The sequence below is a fragment of the Tachypleus tridentatus genome, chromosome 4 (assembly GCF_004210375.1).
Source record: "Tachypleus tridentatus isolate NWPU-2018 chromosome 4, ASM421037v1, whole genome shotgun sequence".
Lineage (NCBI taxonomy): Eukaryota > Metazoa > Arthropoda > Merostomata > Xiphosura > Limulidae > Tachypleus > Tachypleus tridentatus.
In genome coordinates, this window is record NC_134828.1 from 89,541,321 (window position 1) to 89,549,706 (window position 8,386).

Consider the following 8,386-nt stretch of genomic DNA (forward strand, 5'->3'; position numbering starts at 1 on the left):
TGGTAACTCAACTACAATCCAAAAAACCCAGCTGCCAGGATCTGACATCCATGTAGGGATAGGAAATAGGATCAACAATTCTTCACCTGAAGTTCATGAAACCAGAGGGAGTCTAGCACCCCAACTTACGAACAGGGCACATGTGAATATGATAAATTGATAGATTAATCTGGGAACTCGATATTTGGTATCAAAAATATGTCTACATAATGTAAACTATCTCTCTCAAAAGGGAAACTGACTGAAACTACCTAAAGTGCATTAAAATCCTTGGATAAAGAAACATTGGAGGATAGCTGAAAGGAAAGAAGCATAACAATCTGCAGTTATTTCCACCATGACCCACAACACTGATGAAGTATAAATGAGGGAGAAATGTAGACATCTGTAATACATGTGCGAGGACTTATGTTGATTGGTTCTAAATTCAAAACCTTATCACTGAGAACCAACATCTATGTAAGGTAGAATGAGGGTTCTCAATCAAAGGGGTGAATTGCAAATTTAACACCTCGCTCCTATTCGTGTTTACATTTAATATTGGAAGATATAACACCTTCTACACCAGCAGGATACCACCCCTCTACTCTGAACTGAATGATTTTATGATAATTTATATATTTTGTTTGTATTTCATTAACACATTCAGCAGAATACTTCTATAGTTTATTATACCTCAACGGCTTAGAACTGGAAAGTGGAAAGGACTCTCAAACTCCACTAGAATAAAAGGGGATAAAACACGGTGGAGAGTCAGAAAGAATAAAAATACCAGAGACAACACAATGGATGTTTATAAAACTTTATTTTTAAAATCAGACAATATCAATTTATTCAATACAAGGCACAGCAAGGATAGGCAGCTATCCCATTCTTTATTACCCATGTAGTTCATGGGATGGTATAATCTAGAGTGGACAAAGTTATAATAAACCTACAAGCGATCTAGTGCAATACCCAATCTCTGCAATGTTTATTGCATGACCATAAAATTATAAAATGCAACCTGATATGGCTTGAAAGCGCAGATTTGAACATTTAAAGAATACGTAATCAGGCATCACTTGCCACAAAGTGGAATACAAGCAATGAATAATAATGAAAAGAGAAATAAGGCCTCTGAAAATAAAATAAAGAATAATAAAATATACCTTACCCAGTCAAAGTCTCACTGAAGTTTAAAGGCAGAAGATAGTAACCCAAACAGGAAGAGATCGTGATCCTATGCAAATAATGAGAGACAAACATATTAGGAAAAATCCATATGTCTGATTGGAAAACTTTCTCCAATGAATGAGAATGTGAGACACCAGAAAAAGTAAGGTGTCAAATTTGATTAAAAGAACCTGGATCAAGGTATGGGAGAAAGAAGATAAAGAGGAATAAGCCAATTTAATCAAAAGCCGAACCTAACAAGAACAAGAGTGTGGAACAAGAACTACCATGAATAGAAAATGGCTTTCAACAAATAAAAAGACAGGAACAGGCATCCTAAAAAGAAATATGTGTAGGCAATATAACAACAAAGAGCACGTACAGGACATAGAAGTCTATTTGGATCAGGCCTAAGATAAAGGTGAGAAATGGAAGGAAGATAATTCAGTAAAAAGGAAGGAAAAGATGATAAACAGGCCCAAGAATCTCAACATATCACTTTCGAAAGGAGATAGGAGGTAGACAAATACCATAGAAGTGAAGTAAGGGTAAGTCAAAAGCGTGAAAGCTGGGCATAGGTTAAATGCACAGGAAAATCAGGTACTGCTCTTTCTCCACACAAACAGGTAAAATAGACTCCAACTGCTAAGAGTCGAGAAACAAACAGTCAGCTTGATGATAAGCCTAAGCAAACTCATCCATAGCCCATGAGGGGCGAGGTATGCTGGCATCATGAACCAATTGTGAAGCAAATTGGTCAGCATAAACTGTAATATTTGGGGAAGGTGTGAAAACTAAACATGGTGAAGAATAATTATCATGCAACAAAGAAGGACATGGATTATAGGAAATAGGAGAAATGAATAAAACATCAAATACCTAAGAAATTATGTTTAAAAATTCCATGTTAAGCCTAGCTTATTCTGCATGTTTGGCATAAAATGACACGTCAAAATTCGATGGTGTAAAAAGGTTATTAAAATCTTCATTGTTCCAAATAGAGTTGGCTTGTTCAGTAAAGGTGGTTGACCAATAAAACGATCAATTTCTCTTCAGTACTCATTTAAGAAACATAAATTAAGTAAAAATATTTGACAGGCAGATAAAAATGTGAAAAAATAGACTGATAAATGACGTTTAGACAAGATGTCTTCAATATAATGAAAAAGTAATGAAGAAATCCCACTTTGGAATTGAAGCTAACTGAATTTATGAGGATAAAGGGTTGCTGCATAATTCATTACATGAGAAATGAAATGGAAATAGTCAATTTCAATACAGGCTAGAAAAAAAGACTTGTGGCATGTATAAAACTTTTCATCTAGAGAGTAAAACTGAATGGAAACATCTATTTAAGTGGAGGTTATGCACCATATTAGAATTAGGATGTGAGAGCTCTATAATTTTCAATCTGAAAGTTTACCTGCAAATAAGGAGCACCTTATTGGCTGTCTATACTTATAATACAAATAGCCATGACTGGAATAAAATATAAAATGCATAAACGGAAGCAGTAACAATACATATTTACATAATTTACAAAGAAAGTAGAGCTGCATTCTGAAAGGAGCCCCTATAACAGACCGTACAAAAATACTTGAATAGTAGTATGCCAGTGTTGTCTACTGTAGGATTGTTCTGGCCCTTGCAAGTGACTTCTGAGTCTTTGCCAGCTCATTCCATAGCCAATATATTTCTCCCTCAAACTGTAATAGAGCTTCATCGTGTTTCACCAGTCGGCCTTCCTCCCCTTATAAAGTACTTAGCCTTTTGTCCACCTAGATACCTTTTCTTGACAGTTATTGTTTGAAACCTGAATCTGTTATAATGTGAGATGCTTTTAAAAATTGTTCAGAAACACAAGACAGCTTTACTTTCCTTTTGCCAAAAGATCCTCGTGTGTTGGCAGTTATCTGGTCGCTGTTGAGCCATCAAGATTAAGACCGTGTCATTTCTGGATTGGTCCATAGATACCTTTGCTGCTCTTAGAAGTTAGAAGATCACTGGCAATCTCCGACATTAATCAACTCTTTTAGAACTTGGACCTGCACAAATACTTTAGCTCCAGGAAAGTTCTTCTCGATTGAAAGATGTAGTGATATAATTAAAAGTGGAGACATAGAAACTGACATCTTTACCTTTTAATGAATAAAACCCTTTAGTGGACATTTATTCACTTGGTCTTGAACTTCTCTTACAGACTTCACTGATGGCATCTTCACTGGTTTTGCAGTGATGATAATACCCATCGACTTATCAAACCCATCCCATGTTTGATGAAACTCTTCTGCAGTATTTATCCTTGTAGTATGTAGGGAATCCTCGGACCTCGGTTGACAGCTCTGGGAATTTCAGGACTGGCCCAGCAATAGACACAGTTGAATTTCTCATATATGCTGTATTACAGAGCAATGCATCTTCATTCATGGGCTCTACCAAAATGGTAGATAGATCACTCCCATGAGTATTAGGTACCTCAAGGCATTTGGAAAAATTGTCAAATTTTCAGATAAATGGCTTTCACTGTATTCACTTTCCATAAGTTACTGCCGCCATTAGGGTTTACTAGCAAACAGAAAGAATGATCGAACAATTTTTTATTTGAAAACAATATAGACCAATAAGTTAAAAATAGATCTTCAATATAAAATGTCTGACACATCACCACTGTTACACGTAACACAGATGGAGTAACTGGGGGCAAAAATAGACAATCCGAACTCATGTAAGGACTTACAGTGATTAGTTTACTCGAATTCATAACCTCAACTCTGGAAACCAACTTCCAAGCAAAGGTAAGATGAGAACTCCCAAATCAAGAGGTGAATTGCAGTTGTGATGGCTCAGTGTATATGTAATGTGTATCAGGAGGCCACATCACCAAAGAATGTGGTAGCTCAACTCCCATGTTTGTGTCAATGTTATAAGGAGGCAATGTCATCTATTAAGAAGACGGATCAGCTCCAGTGTTGGTGTAAATGTGATCGGGAGGCCACATAAACCAGAAAGGTGATTGATCAGCTTCTGTGGAGACCACGTCGCATCTAAATCAACCAAACACCACTACTTTACTTTCAAATGAATGGTTCTGATATGTTTCTTGTGGAATTTATTCAAGAGGATGACTCTATGATCATCCACCTGAACAGTTTGAAACTGGAAAGTTGTAAGAACTCTCATATTCCACTCGATAAAAAAGAGTGACAATGCAATGGAGAATTTGCAGGAAGATCATCACTGGAGACAATGTAATGTGTAACTATAAAACCCTATTTTGAAAAGTAGACCAAACCGAGATATTCATTTGAAGTATGACAGGGATGGGCAGCAATCATTTTTTGCTTTACCATGTAGTACATCGGTGGTATAGTTAGTCAAAATTAGCATGTTTGTAAAGTAATTACAGTGTGGTAAATAACTGTCAAGTGATCTTCTAGAAACCCCATCTTGACAATGAACATACAGAACTATAGATGAGAAAGCATGAGTCAACATGGTTTGCACTGTGGATTTAGAGTTAAAAAATGCCTACTCAGGACCATTCGCCACAGAGTGGGATCCTTGTGACAAAAAGGGAAAGGCCCTTGAATAAAAGAAAAATAAATAAAACTTACAAGTTAAATCCACCAAAGTCTGGAGCATAACCACAGGTGGAAGACCAAACTTCAACTCAGAGGAAAGCACGATATGATGAAGATGGTGGGATGTGAATGTGTAAGTAGTGGTCTACATGCTTGATTGTAGGATCTCCTTCTCAAAATGACAAAGACAAGAAGGAAGGGGGAAATGAGGTGTTGGATTTGATGGGAAGAAACATGGAATAAGAAGGTAGGAAGGAGTAGGCCAAACAAACCAAAAGGTTGTGCCTACCCCAATGGGTAGCTGTACGTATAATATAACAACATAAGGCCTTGACTTAACACAGAAGCCTATCTGGGTTCAGTCGAGGGTAATATGGGATATAGAAAGAAGAAAACTACGAAAAATGAAGGAACAACCCACTCGAGCTGCCGAGATCTTAAGGAGAAAGGAACAATCAGGATAAAGAAGATAGGTAGAGTGATAAAAAGTACATGAAGGATCAACAGCAAATAAATTGGACCGATGTCTGCAGACCTAGAAAGGAAAGAAATATGTGTTAATGGAGCAACGGGAGTGGTTCAAATGGAGGCAAAGCGAGGGCATTGAAGTCTAGATAAATGCTCAAATCTGGAAAGGGAAGATTCCTTGGAGGCCTCCGAATCTGGAAAGAATGTAAGAGCACAGTAACAAAAGAGAAAGTGAACCCCCTACAGTATCTAGAAAAACAAAAGATATGAAAGAGGGCCACCAGATATCTGGAAAGCAAGGAAGCCAAAGGCCCCACAGTCAAAGAGTCAGGTGAGAAATCCTACTGTCCAAATCACTGATGGTCTACCAGCAGGAGCTTTTCTATTAGCAGACCAAGAACGGAAGACTTTTCACTTGTGTTGGAATACGTCCATGGAGAATGAACATATAGAAGTAGCTAACAAGAAGGCAACTCAACGTGTGAAATTGGATCTTCTCGCCAACGACTGGATACTAACTAGTTAAGCTGAAACAAACTTCAATTGATTGAAAATGATAATTAAAAATCAGAATGGCATATTTTATTACTTATAGTATGAAAAATCAAAAACAGTAATAAACTAAAACAAAAATACTGATTAATCAATTTAATTGCAATTTCAGTTAGTGGTTGGTTGGCATAATCAACAGTCGAGAACAGTAACAACTGGTAACATTAGTTGGTTCTTTCATTACATCAAGTCATTTAATCATTATTGCAGTCAGGGGGTTGCAGTTAACCTCCATGGAACCAAACTTTTTAGACAAGTTTAGTTGCTACCTGTGAAGTTTCATAAAGATCTGTGATTGCATGGCAGATAATTTCACACACAACAAATGGTGAAATACAAATTTCTGATTGAACACTCTTTTAATACAGCAAGTTTTATCAGAACTAGAGAAATACATTCGAATATCTATGAAAGGCTCAAACGCCTGTTCGTTCTTGCCAGGCCATTTATAACACAGTTTGGTTCAATTTTAATATCACGGTGAATGTATAATGAGGCCAGGCCATTCGATCGATCTTCAGTGGTGGTATTCTCAAATACGTTTTGAGTCTTCTGAGAGTTGAAAACGAACGCTCCACTGAGCTGGTTAACACAGGCAGCGTAACAAATACTTTCAACAGTCTAGAAATGACTAGAAACATTTCTGCATTGCACATTGCATATGCATCTATGACATTTTTTGGTCTGTTGATCGCAAGTGATTTGTACCAAACCCTAAGTTCACCTACTGCAGCAAGTGAAGTGCTGTCAATGTCAGCCTTGTATATATTGACCAACTCTTTAAGTTGGTCATATTGTTGTGTTGTAGGTTTTGACCGTTCTGTGGTAGATCCTGATGGTAGTAAACGCATGGAGTTTATAAGGAAAATTTTGTGACTGGACAGACGGTCACATATTTGTGAAAGAAAGTGATCAACAAATGGTACAAATACAACAATACGAAAGTACTTTTCAGGGCTAGTGGTTTCTGGGTTAGCACGGTATATCTGTCTTTTAGCCTGCCTTGGCATTATGATGTCAATTTGAAGCTCACTACACAGAGTTTGAGCCTCACAGAAAATGTTGTTAAATTCATTCACAGTATTATTTTTGAGTGAACGGATTAAATTTTCCACTATTTCTGCGTGATGTATCGCAGCACATAAATCAATGTTCTGTTGCTGCAGTAAGTTGCACAGAGGTAAACTAAAGGAAAACAATTTAGCAATGGTAAGTAGAGTGATGATGAATTCTGACTCTATTATAGAATACAGCAATTGATTGGCTTGTGTGGCAGAATCTCTGTCTTGCCAATCTTATATGGTCTCAAGGGCATCTGCAACTGCATGAATTAATTCTAGAAAGACAATGTCTGAGTCATACCTCTCAACCCACCAGGTGGGGCAGAGACCTTTCAAACTTTTTTTTTCGATTCAGGTGCTTTATTCTCCACCGAAAGAGCCAAAACGTGCTTTCGTTTGGGTGTATTGAGAAAGTTTTCATTGCTAGAAATTACTCCCATGCAATTTCGCACAAGAACTTCTTTACAAGCATCAGAAATTGCCAAGTTTAGGGAATGGGTACTGCAGTTTACATAGGGTGCAAGTAGGAATTTATCAGTTATGTGTCTGTGGACACCATTGAATTTGCCACTCATAGAGGTAGTCACATTGTCCTCGCAGGTAAGCCATGTGAATGCAATATTTTGTCAGATTGGTTATGATAACATCAGCCAAGTTTCTGCCTGTCACATCATAAACAGATATAAGTTTCAAAAAATCTTTCATTGCAACAGAGTTGTCATTGGCATGCAAATATCTAACACACAGCAAAAACTGTTCAATGCCTGAAATATCTGTTGTTTATCAGCTAATATTGAGAAACACTTTGCAGCATCAAGAACATGAGTATTACAGGTATTGATGATTTCATTTTGAATTTGAGGACTCAGATACGTAGCATCCCTCTTTGTACTTCTAAGGTTTGCTGAAAGCTTGACATCACCCTTTGTCCTTTAGCGCAAAATTGCCCGAAAATTCCCATCATTATTGATGGGCTCCTCATCAGTTTCACCAACAAACATTGGACCAGAATCATATTTACCCCTCAAAACTTAACCTTGTTTCTCACACAGCAATACAGTATCAATGATAGACATTAAATATTGCCGGTTCTGTTCAATTTCTTGCTTGTAAGGTGCATCAAGCTGCAAGTGCACAGATGAACTTATGTTTACAACCTGTAGAAAATTGTTAGCTTTTTCTTTGCTGTCTTGGTGGTACTGTTTCAATTCATGTGCCTTGAAGTCTTCAACAGCCTTCTTCTAGTTTGAGTATGGAAATTTCACTAGTTGTCCCAATTTCTGGCTTCCAACACCAGCACCATTAGGAGCAAAAAGACAGCACTACTTGCAGAAAGCACCCTTTGCATGTTGACTGTAGAGTAGCCATCTCCAGTGTGAAAGCCAATGATGCAGAATGTTTACATGATTTTTAATACAAAATTAATATGATGAGGAGTCGACTTACCTGTTTACCAATACTGACATCATCAGAAATGTAATTTCCAATGTCCCAGACTGGACCTGAGGTGGTAATGGCAGCACTGGTAGAAGGCCACGGTGATGACTCTGACAGTTCAGTAGACAATTC